Genomic DNA, 19,022 nt, shown 5'->3' with positions numbered 1-19,022 from the left:
CAAAACGGAGGTCTTGAGAAGTTAGCAGCTTACCCAGGTTTCTAGGTTTGGAGACGGTGGGCCTTCCACCTACTAACCTGCCTCACTCCAAAATACACGTCAAGGTAGCCTTTGTCACCAGCCACAAGACATGTGCCCACTTTGACAATGTTTCCTGAGTTCCCGCTCTGGGCCAGGCACTGCCTGGGTCCTGGGGACACAGTAGGGACTAAGGCATGACCTGCCCTCAAGCAATGCACAGAACTAGGTGGGAAGCACGGATGGGTATTATCCTCCTTCTGCAAAAGTAGAAAACAGAAACTCTGAGAGGTTGAGAGGCATTTCTGAATTTTACACAAGGCAAAGCACATAAAAACACGTCCATTTTCTTGCTTCTCCTCAGGTTCCTGTTTCTGGCTTTGTGTATATTCATGAATCAGTGCAATATCCACGAAACTTGCCTGTAGCAGTTGGGGAATGTTTAGTAAGACTAATTCTTTTTTTTTTTTTTTAAGTTTATTTTATTTATTTATTTTGAGAGAGGGAGAGAGAGAGAGCAAATGGGGGAGGGGTAGACAGAGAGAGGGGAGGAGAGAGAGTCCCAATGCAGGGCTTGAACTCATGAACCATAAAATCATGACCCCAGCCCAAACCAAGAGTCAGACGCTCAACTGACTGAGCCACCCAGGTGCCCCTGTTAGACTAATTCTTTTTTTTTTTTTTTTTAACGTTTATTTATTTTTGAGACAGAGAGAGACAGAGCATGAATGGGGGAGGGTCAGAGAGAGGGAGACACAGAATCTGAAACAGGCTCCAGGCTCTGAGCTGTCAGCACAGAGCCCAACGCGGGGCTCGAACTCACGGACCGCGAGATCGTGACCTGAGCCGAAGTCAGCCGCTTAACCGACTGAGCCACCCAGGCGCCCCCTGTAAGACTAATTCTTAAAACTCTTACATTTGTATATTTACAGGTCTAGGCATAGCACATGGGGGAGCATGATACCAATTCTTTACATTGTTCAGAGTGTGGTCCAAGGATTTCTAGGGATTCCTGAGCCCTTCCAGACGGTCTGTGAAATCAAAACCATTTTCGCAATAATACTAAGATATTATTTGCCCTTTTTTGTGAATTCTCTCATGTGTACAGTGTTTCCCAGAGGCTGCTTGGTATGATATGTCATCCTGCTCTGATGGCTGATGGAATGTGCGTTTGTGTGTTGTGTTTTAAAAGTTATCAGTTTTAAGGGGCACCTGGGTGACTCCGTCGGTTGAGCGTCCGAACTTTGGCTCAGGTCATGATCTCACGGCTCGTGAGTTTGAGCCCCGTGTCAGGCTCGGATTCTGTGTCTCCCTCTCTCTCTGCCCCTCCCCCACTCATACTCTCTGTCTCCCTCTCTCAAAACTAAACAAAAGTGAAAAACAAAATTTGTTTAAGTTACCAGTTTTAGTGTATAATGATAAATACTGATAGTTATAATTTACACAAACAAAAGTTTTTGGAGTCCTCAATAATTCTTTAAGAGTCTAAAAAAGTTCTGACATGAAAATGCTTACGAACTGCTATCCTATAGATCCAGATATTACTTTTGGAAATATTTACCATAGAAGACATAGCAGTGAATGTAATGAAATAAAAACATTTTGTAATTTTTTATGACAGTGATAACGTGGCATACGACATCCCATTCTTTTGTTTGTACATGATACATCTAATCTGTGGTTTAGTTCTGAATCCAGGTATTGCTTTGAGAATTATACTGGTCATTTCCAGCCTCAGCAGAGTGAAGTGTCTCCAAATCGAACTCAATAAAAAACTAAGAGCTATAATGACTCGGTGAAGGCTGTCTAATTTGGCCTGACTGCCAGTAGAACACAAATTCTGTGAAAATCTTGAGTATAACCACATAATTGGTGATTTTCCTATGACAAAGGCAAGAAAAATAAATTTTATTGAACAAACATGTCATTACTTATGAATTCTGAATAATTATGTATGCAATTTATTACTCCCCCAAACACTGCTAGTCCACCAACGGCACTCCCAGATGAGCACAATAATAACTAAATTTAGTTTTTCAATGTTTTGTCAATTTTCAGCTGCATAATAACCATAGCTTTATACATTTAAAAATTGTGTCGTCATGAAAGTATAGCATCAAGGTAGGCTGATAGAACATGTTTTATTTAACACTTTAACGCTTGATTGGTTAACTTTTCAATATTCAGACACATGGCCGGAGACCTGGCCTGGGTTCTGCAAAAGTTAAGAGCGAGCCTCGTACTACACACTGGGTCATCATTTCTCATAGAAGTTGGCAAGAGTTTCCAGAATGTTCAGATCCCCCACATCGGCCACTTTTCACTAAAGCTGGTAGTTCTGGTAACAAAGAAGAGAAGAAGGTGTGGAATCCACACCTCGTCTTGCTTCATGGTGCTCACTACGTTTTCCATGGCCCCGGAACTGCCGGAGCAATGTGACAAGTCACCATCCATAGGCAGGGAGCCTCTTGGAGCGTGCGGTATAAGGCAAATGCTTCATATATGCAAAAACCAGGACAGGGAGAGCACCTGGGACCCTCCTCCTGTCCCCCAGCACTCTCACATGGGCTGTGAGGATGAAGTCCAGAGTGAGGATGAAGGGCAAACATCTCCCTTGAGCAGGATCATCCTTACGTGGGGCTAGGTCTCAGGCTGTGACTGCCTAGGGGAGCTCCAGGCCCGAGGTTCCCTGTGGCTTGCCAGGTGTGGCTACCCAAGCCTGCCCGGACGCGGTTTCTCAACATGGGTTGCCCGTCAGCCCAGGAAATCTGGGTCAGAAGGCCTTGCCCAGGCCCTAGCTGTCTTTTTACACATCTCCACAGAGGTTGCTCAGGGAAAGAGTCAGGTGGGGAGCCAGGGGGACAGGGTGTTGGTCAGGGGGGCGGGGCACCCAATGGGAAACCAGCTCAGTGTCTGGCATTGTAAGAAATGGCATGACAGAGGAAGTCCTGTCCCCTTCACCTCATCTGCATGATCCAGCTTGACCTCCTTGCGATGTCTCACATTTTTGCCTCCCAGCCCAGAAGGAAGGGTACGAAGTGGCAGAAAAGCGACTCTGTCAACCTCTGCTGTCCCCTCTGCTCAACATATCAGTTGAGTGTCACAAGGACAGAGAAAGCCATGACCTTGGTCCTCCTCTTCCTCCACCTCCTCCTCCTCATCACCAGTTACCACTACTGGGTGCTACACAAGGTTCAAAAGGTGATGCCATTTCCTACCCCTGAGGCATCTCAGAGCCAGGAGACTAGGAGGTCAGACATGCCAGCCTCCACCCAGGGTGAAACTCGAAAAGATTTGGAAGCTGATTGGCCCAAGCAGAAGGGCTGAGGCAGAAGGGTGGAGATAAAGGCAGAGTTGGGTTGTGAGGCAGACTGACTGTTCTGGGTCCCAGCCTGGAGAGGCCTGAGTGATGGAGTCCCTAGGGTGTGGCAGGGAGAGGTCAGAGGCTGAGGCCATGCCCATTGCTAATTCAGTCCTCGTGGGCATCTGCTACCTGCCAGACTTTGTTCCGTGCAAAAGTGGTCTCTTTCCTCACAGCCCTCATGTTCCTTTCAATTAAGAAATACATTTATTGAGCACCTACCATATACCTGGCTCAGAGTGGGCCATCAGGGTCTCAAAGATAAATACAGTTCTAAAGAGCTTACAATAGAGTGTCAGAATCACCTGGGCACAGGGGTGCCTGGATGGCTCAGTTGGTTAAGCGTCTGACTTCGGCTCGGGTCATGATCTCGAAGTTTGTGAGTTCGAGCCCTGCATCTGGCTCTGTGCTGACCGCTCAGAGGCTGGAGCCTGCTGGGGTTAAGAAGTCAGATGTCAACCACCCTAGTTATGTTGTTGCTGTAATGGGCCATAAAATATGGCGCTGAGCTTCCCAGTAGCCAAGGCAAAGGGAAACAGAAAGGCTCATAAATTTACCATTATCTCGTAAAATAAAACATATCAGGTTTCCAGGAGAGATCATTTTTTTCCTGGTAGTAAATAAGAAACATAATTTGCTGTGTGGGTCCTTCCTTCCATCAGCAGTATAGATTACCAAAGTAGATAATGCCTTCAGGGGTAGTTTTTCCAGGACAAAACAATGTAGTGATTTTTATATGGTCCTTTCTTCTGCCAAACATCAACGATGTCAAGAGTGTAACATTAAACTGGAACTGGGCCGAAGGCATTTTTGCATATGGTCAGCTATGCTAACATGGTTCAATTGTACAGCTTTCTGCTGCCATGAACTGATACAAAGATAGAGCTCAGACTATGTAGAGGAACGGTTACGGACTAGGACCCTTCCCCACCCCATCAGAGCTTGAGTACTGACAAATGTTGCCAAGCAGAGCAAAAGTGTCATCTAAATTCTCGCTTGACTTTGTATTTCTTCACTTATGAGTGATACCAAGCATCCTTCAAAATGTTTATTGGCTTTATTTATATTAAGTAAGTATACCTATATTCTTACTGATTTTGATACACCTTTTTCTGTAAACTGCTTGTCTATATTGTTTGACTCTCTTTTTGTTTTTTCCTGAAGAAAGCATTTAATGATGAACCAAATATAGAGTCCATATTCTTTATACTTTTAGGAAAGTTGAACTGGTTAGGCCCACTTAAAAAAAGAGCAACAAAAGAATTAGTAAAAACATAAAACTTAATGTGAGTATGTATACTTGTGAATTCATTCAACAAACATATCTGATCATGTATAATCTTCTTCCAAACCATTGCTCACATGATGGGTAAACTCAAGGCAAATAAAAGATCACTTCCCAAGCCCCACATAGAAGAAAATACTCAGGCTCATCTTTCTCTCTATGTAATTTGAGAAAATATTATGGATGTTGTGCATTATGCAATGGCTGTGTTTATTTTTTACTGGCTTCTAGGAAACTGTAGTAGGGAAATTTGCTTTGACTATCTATCTATCATCTTTTTATTTATTTTAATATAATTTACTGTCACATTGGCTTAGAAACAACACCCAATGCTCATCCCAACAAGTGTCCTCCTCAATGCTCATCACCCATTTTCCCTCTCCTCCACCGCCCCCCCCCCCCATCCACCCTCAGTGTGTTCTCTGTATTTAAGAGTCTCTAGTGGTTTGCCTCCCTTCCTCTCTGTTTGTAACTATTTTTCGCCCTTCCCTTCCTCCATGGTCTTCTGTTAAGTTTCTCAAGATCCACATATGAGTGAAAACATATGATATCTGTCCTTCTCTGACTGACTTATTTCACTCAGCATAATACCTTCTAGTTCCATCCACGTTGCTGCAAATGGCATGATTTCATTCTTTCTCCTTGCCAAGCAGTACTCCATGGTATATACAAACCACATCTTCTTTGTCCACTCATCAATTGATGGACATTTAGGATTTTTCCATAATTTGGCTATCATTTTAATTAATGAATTTATTAATTAATTTATTTATTTTAAATATAATTTATTGTCAAATTGGTTTCCATACAACGCCCAGTAATTTGGCTATTGTTGAAAGCGCTGCTATAAACATTGGGGTACAAGTGCCCCTATGCATCAGCACTCCTGTATCCCTTGGGTAAATTCCTAGCGGTGCTATTGCTGGGTCATAGGGTAGATCTATTTTTAATTTTTTGAGGAACCTCCACACTGTTTTCCAGAGGAGCTGCACCAGTTTGCATTTCCACCAACAGTGCAAGAGGATTCCCGTTTCTCCACATCCTCGCCAGCGTCTACAGTCTCCTGATTTGTTCTTTTCAGCCACTCTGATGGGTTTGATGTGGTATCTCAGTGTGGCTTTGATTTGTACTTCCCTAATGATGATGAGTGATGTTGAGCATCTTTTCATGCGTCTGTTGGCCATCTGGATGTCTTCTTTAGAAAAGTGTCTATTCACTTTTCCAAAGTCGTCTGCCCATTTCTTCACTGAATTATTTTGTTTTTTGGGTGTTGAGTTTGGTAAGTTCTTTATAGATTTTGGATACTAACCCTCTATCTGATATGTCACTTGCAAATATCTTTTCCCATTCCGTCGGTTGCCTTTTAGTTTTGTTGATTGTTTCCTTTGCAGGGCAGAAGTTTTTTATCTTGATGAGGTCCTAATAGTTATTTTTGCTTTTAATTCCTTTGCCCTTGGAGATGTTTGACTATCTTTTTAAACTGCTTTCGGGATCTCATCTATAAAGTGGAGATAATAATAGCACCTATCTCATAGAGTTACTCCCTTTGAGAGATTTAAATGAAATAATCTATGTACTTAAATGATAGTAAATGATCGGGTATTAGCTATGATGATGATTAGAACAAATGATGATTTGTTCATTCATCAGAGTTTCCTTGTAAATGAAGGAAATATCCCTTTGTTATATGTTTTCTCGGTTATTGGAAAAGTATTTTTTTATGGTGGATTTCCAAATAAAAGATTTATTTATTTATTTATTTATTTATTTATTTTTAAGCGTATTTATTTATTTTGAGACAGAAACAGCATGAGCAGGGGAGGGGCAGAGAGAGAGGTAGAGAGAGAATCCCAAGCAGGCTCCACTCTGTCAGTGGAGAGCCTGATGTGGGGCTAGAACCCACGAACTTTGAGATCATGACCTGAGCTGAAACCAAGAATCGGACGCTTAACCGACTGAGCCACCCAGGCACCCCTAGAAGGTTTATTTATGTATTTATTTATTTATGAGAGAGAGCGCTCATAAGTAGGGGAGGGGCAGAGAGAGAGAGAGAGAGAGAGAGAGAGAATCTTAAGCAGGCTCTATGCTCAGTGCAGAGACTGACATGGAGCCCAATCCCACGACCCTGGGATCATGACCTGAGCTGAAATCAAGAGTTGGACACTCAACTAACTGAGCCACCCAGGTGCCCCTCTAATATAGAAGTTTTTTTTTTTTTTATTATGTGGTCAAATATATCAAATTTTCCTTTGTGACTCCTGGGTATTCCATCTTGATTAGAAAAGCCTTCCCACTCCCAAATTATAAATCGATCCACCCACACTTTCTTGTGGAACATCTATGGTTTTATTTATTGCACTTAAATCTTTGATCCAAGTAGAACTTGTGTGGGCTCCATCTTTATTATCCAGCCCCCACCCCCAACAATAATCCAGGTATCCCAACACCGTTTCTTGAACATTCTCTTTTCCCCATTGATTTCAGTGGAAATGCTTACACCTTTCAGTAGCATTCCCAGCCCTTTCCCTAACCTAAAGTTCCTTTTGGTGCTAATATGGCAGGATGGATGCCACTGGAAGAGACAGGCATGGATACGAGCAGCGGAGAGCACTGGACCAGGAGGTAGACAGCTTGGGTTCTCAGTCTCCGTACCGTTAGCTTGATGAGGAATCCTAACAATTCATTTCTGCCTTCTGGGCTTCCGTTCCTCTCACTATAGAATGAGGAGGTAAGACTAGATGGTTCCTAAAGTCTCCCAGCTACAATACTGTTTGGTTCCAGGGATTACAGAGAAAGTGCGTGCATGAGAGAGTGAGTGAGAGCTGGAGATGGAGGTATCCGTGGTGTGAGTCAGCCTCTTCAGTGCCAACCCTGCCCCCTCTCACCATCCATGCCCCCATCTCCTCTGCCCAAGGCCCAAAAGCCTGGGAACCAACTGTTTGCCATTGCTAGAGATACTAGCATGGAAGGCAAGGCCCAAGAGAAGCTGCCGATCGGGGGTCAGTGGGCAGATGGCACCAGCCCCCGAGAAGGCCAGCCGTGGGTGAGCACCACTGGAGTGTGCCCATCTCTAAGGCCCTGAATCCATCCCAAGAGAGGAAGGCCTGTAGAGAACTGGAAAACCCTCCTCTGAAGGTTAGAAGTGACCATGCACGAGCATGCACACACGTCATTCCACAATGTACATGCACAAAGGAGGGCAAAATTATTTAGCCTTTGAGGTGAGGCAGACCTGGGTTCAAATCCCTGCTCCACTACTTAAACTCTGTGAACTTGGGCAAGGTACTTAGCTTTTAGGGTGTCCTAGAGTATGAACTTCACAAGATTTATTTTTCAGTGTTTATTTATTTTTGAGAGACAGAGCGCAAGCTGGGGAAGGGCAGAGAGAGAAAGAGACAGAGGATCTGAAGTGGGCTCTGTGCTGACAGCAGACAGCCTGATGTGGGGTTTGAACTCACAAACTGTGAGATCATGATCTGAGCAGAAGTGGGACACTTCTGTGGATTGAGCCACAGAATTTCACAAGATTTTTGTGACAACTCAATGAATTCTAACACAGTGCCTGGGACACAGTGGGAGGCCACTTTGGGATACTCCATGCCTACTCCTGCTCCTTCCCTCACCATCCTGGACGCTCAAGTCTTTTGAACAGGCCATAGCATGGTGCAATGAAGAGAGAGCTGGGCTTTGTGAGCTCACATCCCTAGAGCACCAGCATGGCGCCTGGCCCTCAGTGAGCACACAATAAGTGTATTAATGTTACCATTCATTACATCCTCGGTGAGCCAGGGAGCTCACCCAGGGCAGCATCCAGGTAGGCGACAGAAGGACGGGACACCCAGACCTGGGGGGAAGAGAGACTGCCTGGGAACCCCAAGCAGGCCTGAGTCTGAGGGATTCACTGACAGATAATGGCATAAGGCCATCATGCAGCAACCATCCCCAGTGGGAGTCTTGACACACATCCTCACATTTGATTCAGTTCTAGACAGCCTCTGCAGAGCTGATTCCTAGCCCCACATCCCGGTCATCCCCCGCCAGCCAATAAACTGTCATCAATAAGGTTTCCAGATAAAAACCAGGATGCACGGTTACACTCGAATTTCAGATAAACAAGTAATATTTTTTAAATATATTTAAAAATTTTTTTTTAATATTTTTATTTATTTTTGAGACAGAGAGAGACAGAGCATGAGCAGGGGAGGGGCAGAGAGAGAGGGAGACACAGAATCTGAAGCAGGCTCCAGGCTCCGAGCTGTCAGCACAGAGCCCGACGCGGGGCTCGAACTCATGGACTGTGAGATCATGACCTGAGCTGAAGTTAGTTGCTCAACCGACTGAGCCACCCAGGCACCCCTACAAATAATATTTTTGTATAAATACGTCCTGAAGCATGGCAGAATATGCCACTCCAAAAGATGCCACTTTGACATGAAGATTATTTTGAGCTAAAGGCACTTGAAAAACAGCAGATGTAAGAAGAGCAGCCTCATCTGCCTTTTCTTCCTGGAAACAGGAGGCAATAACTCCTGTGTGACAGATGCCCTCCCTGTACCAGGGAAAAAAAGAAACATTCTCTAAACGTGAGCCAAAGCCAAGAGACTTCTGTGCAAACAGACCTCGCTAAAATAAGTTAGTTAACTTAGCTTACTTAGTCCTTAGCTTCCGATATTTTGGTTTGGTCACTTTTCCACATTTGCTTCTCTTTGTTCAACCCAGTACGAGAGCATGTGGTTTCACCATTTCTTCAGGTCTTCATTCCCTTACGAGGGTTCCTGTGTCTTGTAAAACTTAACATAAATGTGTGTGCTTTTCTCCCGCTCATCTGTCTTATGTCAGTTTCATTCTCAGGCCCAGCCAAACAATCCTACGAGGCAAGAGGTAAAATTCTGCCTCCCCTGCAGTCCCAAATATTGTGTGGGACATGCGTAGACTAAAGAAAAAAAGTTGTTCATCTGATATTCAAATTTAACTGGGTGACCTGGATTTTTATTTGCTAAAGTTGGCTGCCCTAGCCATTGATCGGCCACTGCAATGATGTCCATTGTGGCCATTACAACTTAATATTTGTAGAACATTTTAGTGACCATTGCATCAGCTGTGTGCTGCCCTTTGCAGTCAAAGTCATATCCAATAGCTGGTATGATCTTCCTTTCATCAGATATCACCTGGTGGCGCACTGGACACTACAGTAGGGGGACGTGCAGGTGCTGCTGAGGGGAGGGCCAGAGGCTAAGGACAGGAGAGTGAACTTGGAAGTGGGCGGAGGCTGGCTCTGGGTGCCCTCATTCAACAATATTATTATAACTTCCATTTACATGCAAGGAAACTGAAGTGCATGCATTTAAAAATATGGATATGGATAGAGCTCAGGGTGCTTGGGTGGCTCAGTCAGTTAAGTGTCTGACTTCGGCTCGTATCATGATCTCATGGTCTGTGAGTTCGAGCCCCACAGCGGACTCTGCGCTGACCGCCAGTCAGCGCAGAGTCCACTTTGGATCCTCCGTCTCCCTCTCTCTCTTCCCCACCCCTGCTCACGCTCTCTCTCTCTCTCAAAAACGAGTAAGTATTTAAAAACTAAATAAATGATATAAAAATTTGGATAGAGCTCCGTGCTTTCCAAGCCCTGGGAGGAGAAGTTAACAGATTTGCACAGGGTCCCCCAGTTGGTAGATAACGGCTAACTGAACTCTGCAACCTTGGGGGTCACCCATCTTTCCTCCCTCTCACAATACCAGCCACTGGATTCCGCTGTATGTGAATTGGGAGTTTTCTGTGTGTTTGTCTCCCTTACCCAGCGTCACCCCTCCCACCCACCCCAGGATGGGCCCCCAGAGGGCCCGGACAGTCTTATTCACCTGGAGATTCTCAGTCTGGAGCTAGGAGCTGGTGCTCAGTAAATGTGTATTCCCAGGAAAGGTTACTCACAGGGGTCCTTTCTGTCCTGGATGCTATCTCTTAAGCCACTGCTTCCTTGGGACAATGAGGATGACACTGGCCACAACTCTCCAGCTACTCTGCTCCCCTACCTCCAGGCCACAAAGACCTGGGGCCCCTTGAAGGAGTCAGGAAAGGAAGGGCAGTTACCCGGGTGGGACAGAAGACTAGGCGAGGTTGAAGACACTCAGGGTTCTGAGGAGGTAAAATACCAAACGCATACCTAGGTACATGACATTGTTTCTGATTTAGCAGTTGTGGCATTTATGGGATGGGTAGGTCCCTTAAATTAAAGTTCAGTGGGGGAGATGTCAGGGCAGGGATAGGTTCAGGGTCAAGATCAGGATTAATATACTCAGGCAGTGCTGAATGTGTTTTAGCATGTCGGAGCAGCAAACCATGGCTGCCCTCTTCCCCGACGCAGCCCCAACTCTTGCCCCCACCCCCTGGGCCAGACATACTGGCTACCGTTCGTGCATGCTTCCGTGGCAAGGCCTTTGCTCTAGCTGTTGAGTCTTCAGAATGCCCTTCCCCCAGATGTCCACCCAGCTACACCTTGCCTCCTTCAAGCCACCTTCTCAGTGCCGCTGGCCCTTGCTCGTGCTTCCAAATGCTGTAACTTCTCCTCAGACTGGCACCCCTCATCACCCTTACCCGGTTTTGTTCGCTAATGTACCCCAAACCTGCGGAATATCGCCTGGCATCATGGGTGCTCAATAAACGTGTGGGGTACTGAACTTGCTGAACTGGATTTGGAAGGGACCTTGATAATCTAGTTATTTCTATTTCAGAGTGTCTCATGGAGCTCATTAAAATACCCCAACCAGAGTCCCTTCCCTGTACCTTCTGAGTCAGCTTGAGATGTTCCCCAAGACTTCTGATGTAAAAGCTCCTTCTCTGGTGCAGTCCCCTCACTCAGCAAAGCAGGATCCCAGCAGGGCCTGCCTCGGTCAAGGTCAAAGCATAGTTGGGGCCTCAGCCAGCAATCCAGTAATTCTCTCCCACTGAGGCCCTTTCTAACTCTTCAGGCAGATCTGGGGCACCTCCTACTCCTTTGTGGGGACCCTCAGGTCAGAATATTAGTTATCAGAGTCCCTGGGGGGTATTGATCTCTGTCTAGATTTCTCCTAACCTAGCTAACCTAGCACATAGTTGGAACTCAGTGAATTGGTTCTTATTACTTACTGCTGTAGTCTTAGTAAACAGCAATGCCTGGGACCTAGGCATCAACCCAGTCGATCTTCATTTTACACTCCCCAACGAGGCTGAGCAGGAGCAGGGCTGGAGGACTCAGGAGCTGAAGGATGCCTCTGCCTCTTTCTTTCATTATGTACTGAGTTTAGGAGCAATGTCTTATGGTGGCTAGAGCACTGGGCTTGGGGTCAGCTGCTAATTGGCTTGTGGCCTGAGCACATATCATAACCATTCTGAGTCTGTTTGTTAATCTGTAAAATGGGCTAACTTCCAGGATTGACATGAAGCTTCCATCTGATAATGTACCTCTGGAAGCTCCTTGTAAACCACAGATCATCACATGAACCCAAATTATTAGGCATCAGCCCTCTTGCTCCATGCCTCCCCTGGCCCCCCAACCTTTCAAGAGCAAAGTTCCGGGGCCTTGTCCAGAAAGCTGAGGTTCTTCTACCCAGCACCCCCCAAACCCCAGCTCCGCGTGTTGCCACTCCTCCTTACACACCCTTCACCCTGGCCAGAGTTAGTCACCACCCTTCCACGCCTACACACCTTTGCACAAACCGTTCTTCCTGCCGGGAATGCCCCCCTCCTTTTTTACTGGGAGAATTCCAGCCTCACCTGCTTCCCTGTCTCCCTATGCCTGATGTGGAGTCAGGCAGTCTGGGTTAGATTGTTGGCTCTGCCACCTATCGGCTGAGTGACCTCGGGCAAAGTTCCTTAACCTCTCCCGCGTGGGTTTGCTCATCTGCAAAATAGAGACAATAACAAGACCCACCTCTTTGGGGCACTGTGAGGATGCACGGAGATAACACAGAGCCTGACCCCGGCCTGGCACACGCCAGGTGCTCAGGAAAGGATAGCTAACATCACTACTCTTAGTGTGATTATCAATAGCTCCCCTGTCCCAGCTGACCCAGGATCTCTGCATTCCCCACCACCCTGGGAGGTCCCGGCCTGTCCTCAAAGAATACCCAAGGGAAGTCTTTGGGAAAGTGAGGGAACTTTCCTGCCCTTACTGATTAACAAGGCAATTAGGATGAGAGCCAAATGACAGTAGAAATAGAACTCGCCAAGAAGAGCTGCGTTCTTAGAGAAGAGAGCTGCATCTCAGCGGGGGAGGGGAGCCCAGGGAGGGAGAGACCATAGCTGCAATAGGAGATTAGCCATGTGACCATCCTCCATTTTGGAGGGGAAGGGCCAAGGGCCAGACAGCTCTGCTTGAACTCTGAGCCCTGCCCAGGCTCTTCCACTTGCCAGGGCCTGCCTTTTTTTCTGGTCAGCTCCTCGCCCCATCCCTCATTCTAATGGTGGCTACTTCCACAACCACCGATAATTCTCGCTAATTATGCAAATACAGGCCAGCACTGTGAAAATAGGGTACCAACTAAGAGCGTGGGCTTTGGAGGCAGGCCAAGTATCTGGCATATAATGAATGATCACCATCATCATCTCACATCTTCACAATAACCACTAGATGACAGTGAGCTTTGGAGCCAGACTGCCCCGGGGGTTCAGTCCCTGCTCCACCACTTTCTAGGTGTGTAAAGCCTGATAAACTGCTCAACCACTCTGCTTCAGTTTCTTCCACATCTCTGAAATGGGGATGACAAAAATAGCTCCTACCTCACTGAGCTCATTTGCAGATGAAATGGCATCGTGTCTTTGAAGCACTTAGCACAATGCTTGCAAGATGGGAAGCACTTCATAAATGTTAGTTACTGTGAACCACTTCTCAATTTGGGGCATGACGAAACAGAAGGAGAGAGAAATAAAGTAACTTGACTGAGGTCACCAAGATTGTCAACGGTGAAGCCAAGATTCCACCCTGAGCTGTTTGACTCCAAAGTCAGAGTTCCCTTGGCTCTTCTGTGTTGTCCCATATTTTTATTACCCTCATTAAATACACTTAAGCCAGAAAACAATTTAAAAATATATACTAGCTATAATGACAATGGGTTGAAACCCTCCAAATATACTTAAATCCATGAGTTTATGATTAAAAAAAATTAATCACCTTTGGAGATGCTAAGAAAGTAACTCCTTATTGTGAAAACTGTAAATAAAGGGAAAGGAATCAAGCACTGATATGTTTTTCCTGTGTGGCTCGTAAAAGTTCACCCAGGTTAACCATGTAGTGAAGAGAGGGAGGTTTCTGTTAGTAAAGGTGTTTCAGCTGTCAGATGCAGGAAGAATGACAGAATATCACCATTTTGCAACCCCTAATGAAATAATGGATCCAAGCATTGATTATCAACAGCTACTTACGATGTATCTCTCTTGATAGAAGAACACACCCAGGGAGTAATCTTCCCAGATGTTGAACCTGAATCACATCAAGCTTCTACATATAGAGAGAGATGCAACCAAACTCCAGGCTGTGGGAAACTCTACAAGACAAATGACCTTGTTTCTTCAACAAATAAATTGCTAGGTGGGGGGAAAGAGAAAAGGAGGTAATGGTAGTTTAAAAAACGCTTAAGCAACACCAATCATGTGCATTATAGAGACTGTATCTGGATCCCAATTTAAACAAATTACTTTAGAAATGAGACCATTGGAGAATTCGAACAGATATTTGATATTAACACATTGCTGTTAATTCTATAGGACTATTTTTTAAGTCCTTATCTCTTAGAGATGTGTACTGAAATATTTACAGATGAAATGATGTAATATCTGAGATTTGCTTCAAAAGAACCCCGGGGTAGGGTAGGCCTGCAGATGAAACTCAGTGGGCCATGAGTTGATAATCATTGAAGTGGGGTAATGAGTACATAGGAGTTTGCTATATTATTCTTTCCACTTTTGTATGTTTGAAATCTTCCATAATAAAAACTACAAGGAAAAAACAAATGAGGGGAGGACCAGAGAAAGAAGGAGAAAGAGAAAATCCCAAGCAGGCTTCGCACTGTCAGCTTAGAGCCCGATGTGGGGTTCCATCTCACGAACCGTGAAACCTGACCCGAGCAGAAACCAAGAGTCGGACACTTAACTGAGGCACCCAGGTGCCCCTAGACTATTTCTAACGCTGAATGTCTGCCATGTGCCAGGCACAGTTTTAGGTCCTTGATTTGTTCTCAGTCATTGAACCTCTGAGCCACCATAGGGCAGGGAACCTGCATTGTGCCCATTTTAGAGGTAAGGATGCGAAGGTCTAAAGAGGTTAGTTAACTTGTTCCAGGTCACAAACAGCAAGTGGAGAATCTGAGGTCTGAGCTCAGACATTCCAGCTCCAGAGCCCTGGTGCTTAATTAAGTTCTACTATAGGCCCAACATGCAGTGCTAATCATCCATCCACCTGAGCCCCTCTGGGGTCCTTTCTGCATTCACAGGCGCTCCCCGACCCTCCTGCATCCCTACCTCGCCCGCTGCCAGGCAGAAGAGGGCGGGGGCTGTGGGAACCTGCCAGGGGTACCCCACCTCAAGAGTTGAGGTACGTGAGAAGAGCACTCCTGAGAGTCTCTGACCCATGAATTTTGGGCAAGGGCAGAGCCCTGGCTTGAGGTGGGGGCAGAGCTGTGCCAGGCAGGAGCAGCTGAACATTTCCTCCTTGTACTCGCAGCCCTTCCTGTCTTGCACTGAGTGTGGCAAGGCCTGATGGGCCCTCACCCAGGTGTGTGTGCCCAGGGGGAGGACCGGCCGAGCCAGCAGGCTGACTGCAGGAATGGGAAGAATCTTCTCAGAGAGGGGGAAAGAGGCAGGAGGCCGCACACAATGACATCGAGGTGTCCTCATGGCCTGTTCCCAATTGTCTTCGAGCTACCGAGAAGCGATAAGAGTTTGGCCTCCTGGCTCTCTGGAGATTACAATCTAAAGGATTTGAGGATTAAAATCTCCAAATATTCTGAGTGCTTGTAGCCACCCCGGCAGGCCGGCACCCTGTCGGCATAGTTTTCTGCTATTTGAATCTTCTCCCCATCCTCTCCCTCACCTCATTCATTTTTTAAAAAATTGTTAATGTTTATTTTTGAGAGAAAGAGACAGAGAGACAGTGTGTGAGTCGGGGAGGGGCAGAGAGAGAGGGAGACACAGAATTCGAAGCAGGCTCCAGGCTCTGAGCTGTCAGCAGGGCCCTATGGCAGGGCTTGAACTCGTGAAGTGTGAGATCATGACCTGAGCCGGATGCTCAACCCACTGAGACACCCCTCCCTCACCTCGTTCATTGATTCGGCACTTACTCCACGGCAGGCACTGTGCCTGGCACTGAGGATATAAGGGTGGATAAAACAAGGTTTTATTTATCTCAGGAAGCTCACAGTATGCTAGGGAGGCAGACACAGGAACAGAGAAATTCGAGGGTGAAAGAGAAAATACCTGCTCCTCACTCCCTCTCCCCAGGGGAGGCCTGTGGGGCTTAGCTCCCCATCTCTGGCCTAGTCTGGGTGGGTCACAATCCCTCTGTGAGTCTCCCTTCCCTATACCTTCTTGTGGGCTTTCCTTTAAAAGAGTGGGGAAGATAGAACGGTTCAGTCTAGACCAGCATAGTTGAACAGAAAGAAATCTGTGAGGGGCGCCTGGGTGGCTCAGTCGGTTAAGCATCCGACTTCAGCTCAGGTCACGATCTCACGGTCTGTGAGTCCGTGAGTTCAAGCCCCGTGTTGGGCTCTGGGCTGATGACTCGGAGCCTGGAGCCTGCTTCCGGTTCTGTGTCTCCCTCTCTCTCTGCCCCTCCCCCATTCATGCTCTGTCTCTCTCTGTCTCAAAAATAAATAAATGTTAAAAAAAAAAAATTTTTTTTTTAAAAAAAAGAAAGAAATCTGTGAGACACAAGTGTGTGTCATGTAAGTAATTTAACTTGTTTTCATATCCACATGAAAAAAAGTGAAAAGAACAAGTAGAACTAATTAAAAAAAAATTGTTTGCATTTATTTCTTTTTGAGAGACAGAGTGAGACAGAGTGTGAGTGGGGGAGGGGCAAAGAGAGGAGACATAGAATCTGAAGCAGGCTCCTGGCTCTGAGCAAGCGGTCAGCACAGATCCCGACATGGGGCTCGAACCCACAAGCCGTGAGATCATGACCTGAGGCAAAGTCATCGTGACCTGAGGCAACGTCGGATGCTCAACAGACTGAGCCACCCAGGCGCCCCACAAGGAGAACCAATTTTAATAATATATCTTATGTAACCCAACATACCCCAAATATTATCACTTCAACCTGGAGTCAATATAAAAAATGTGAATAAGATATATTACATTAGATTTTCACGCTTGGAAAGGCAGTGTGTGTTTTACACTTACAGTATATCTCAGTTTTGACTCTTCACATATTAAGTGCTTGGCAGCTACCCATGGCTAGTGGCTACTCCATTGGACAGCACACATCCAGATGATCAGTTTGGGATTTGGTCGGCCCTGGCCAATTTTGGAGCTGGAAACTCAACTCTATCACCCAAGAAACAGGCTGTGTCTACTGTGCCAGGAAGAAGGGTAACCGCAGCCTCATGTTCCTGCCCAGAACACAGCCCCCATGGGGGGCCAGGCAGGAAAATGGGCTGAGGCTGCGCCTTGGGTGTGGCCCATTAACCAATCAGAGAGCTAAGAGCTAAGGGGTGGGGGGGAAGGGAGCCCCCTTGGTCGGGGCTCTGACAACCCCAATGTGGGCACAGAGAGAGCTCAGAGACACCGTGCCCTTATTCTGTGGTCTCCTCCTTGTCACATGCCTTTCCATTCCTTCCTCCAGCTGCGTCTGCCAAAATGCTACCTTCAAGATGTAGGGACAAAATCAAGGGAAAAAAGAAGGCAGACCAGAAGAAAACACACCAATATTTTAGCCATGATTTTTCTCCAGGTTATGGAAGTAGATAACTATTTTTTTCTTCCCATTTTACCACATTTGCTTAAAATTTTTTAAACTATGAACACACTTTAATTATGTAACCGGAAAAGGAAATCTGTATAGATTTTGAAAATCGTGCTTGGTGTTCAAAGACCGGTTTAAATGCCAACTCCCTTGAAGGATTCCCAGGCCTCCCTCTGTGTCACTGTCCTCTGTTATGGTTCTTACTATACAGCCCTGAGGGTCCTGAGTTTAACCACGGGCTTGTTTTCTCTCCTCTCCAGCATCTTGAGGGTGGCTTCTGCATCTTGCTATCACCATAAGGCCTGCCTCAGTGTCTTCTAGCCAGTAGGGGCTCTCTACATGTTGTGGAATGGATGACTGAGGCAAGCTGGAGCCTGCAAGGCTCCAACTGGGCTGGATGCCTTAGGGTTCAACAGAGTCCTGCTATTCCTTCTTCTTCCAGCCAAGCTACTCTGCTCCCTGACTTCCATTTCCCAATGTATAAAATCACAAAGTCCACAGGTGGCAGGGGACACACCTTGAGAGTTCACACTGTCCAGTCCGGGTCATACTCTTCCTTCCTCTCCTCTCCCTGTTTCTTGATAGGTTATGTGCTTTATCCACTTGAGCCCAACCTGGTTGTGAACACGTCAGAATTTAAAGTCCCCTAGTGCCAAAAAAAATTGGATGGCTTAGAAGGAATGTATAAATTCCTAGAAACGCACAACTTTCCAAGACTGAATCATGAAGAAATAGAAAATCTGAAGAGACTGTAACTAGTAAGGAGAATGAATCAGTAATCAAAAACCACCCATCGAAGAAAAGCCCAGGACTATATGGCTTCAGTGGTGAATTCTACCAAGCTTTTCAAGAATTCACTCCAATCCTTGTCAAAATCTTCCCAAAAATTGAAAGAAGGGAACACTTCCAAATTCATTTTATCACACCCGCAGTATTCTGATATCAAAGCCAGACGATGCTATCACAAGAAAAGAAAACTACTAGGTGTTTATATCCTGATGAACATAGATGCCAAAGTCCTTAACAAAATACTAGCAAACCGAATTCAACACATGTAAAGGATCACACACCATGTCCAAGGAGGATTTATCCCTGGATGCAAAGATGGTTCAACAAACAGAAATCAATTAATGAGATATATCCACGAACAGAATGAAAGATTTTTTAAAAATCACATTAGCATCTCAGTAGATGCATTTGACAAAATTCAGCATCTTTTCATGATAAAACTCAACGAACCAGGGATAGAAGGAAATTACCTCAACATAATAAAGGCAATATGTGAAAATTTTGTCACTAATAGCATACTGAATGCTGAAAAACCGAGAGCTTTTCCTCTAAAGCTACTTTCTCTCTTGCCACTTCTATTCAACACGGTACTGGAAGTTCCAGCCAGAACAATTAGCAAGAAAAAAGAATAAAAGGCA

Source organism: Panthera onca, chromosome B4, assembly GCF_046562875.1.
Source record: "Panthera onca isolate mPanOnc1 chromosome B4, mPanOnc1 haplotype 2, whole genome shotgun sequence".
NCBI classification, from domain to species: Eukaryota; Metazoa; Chordata; class Mammalia; order Carnivora; family Felidae; genus Panthera; species Panthera onca.
Note: the sequence above shows the minus strand (reverse complement) of the source record.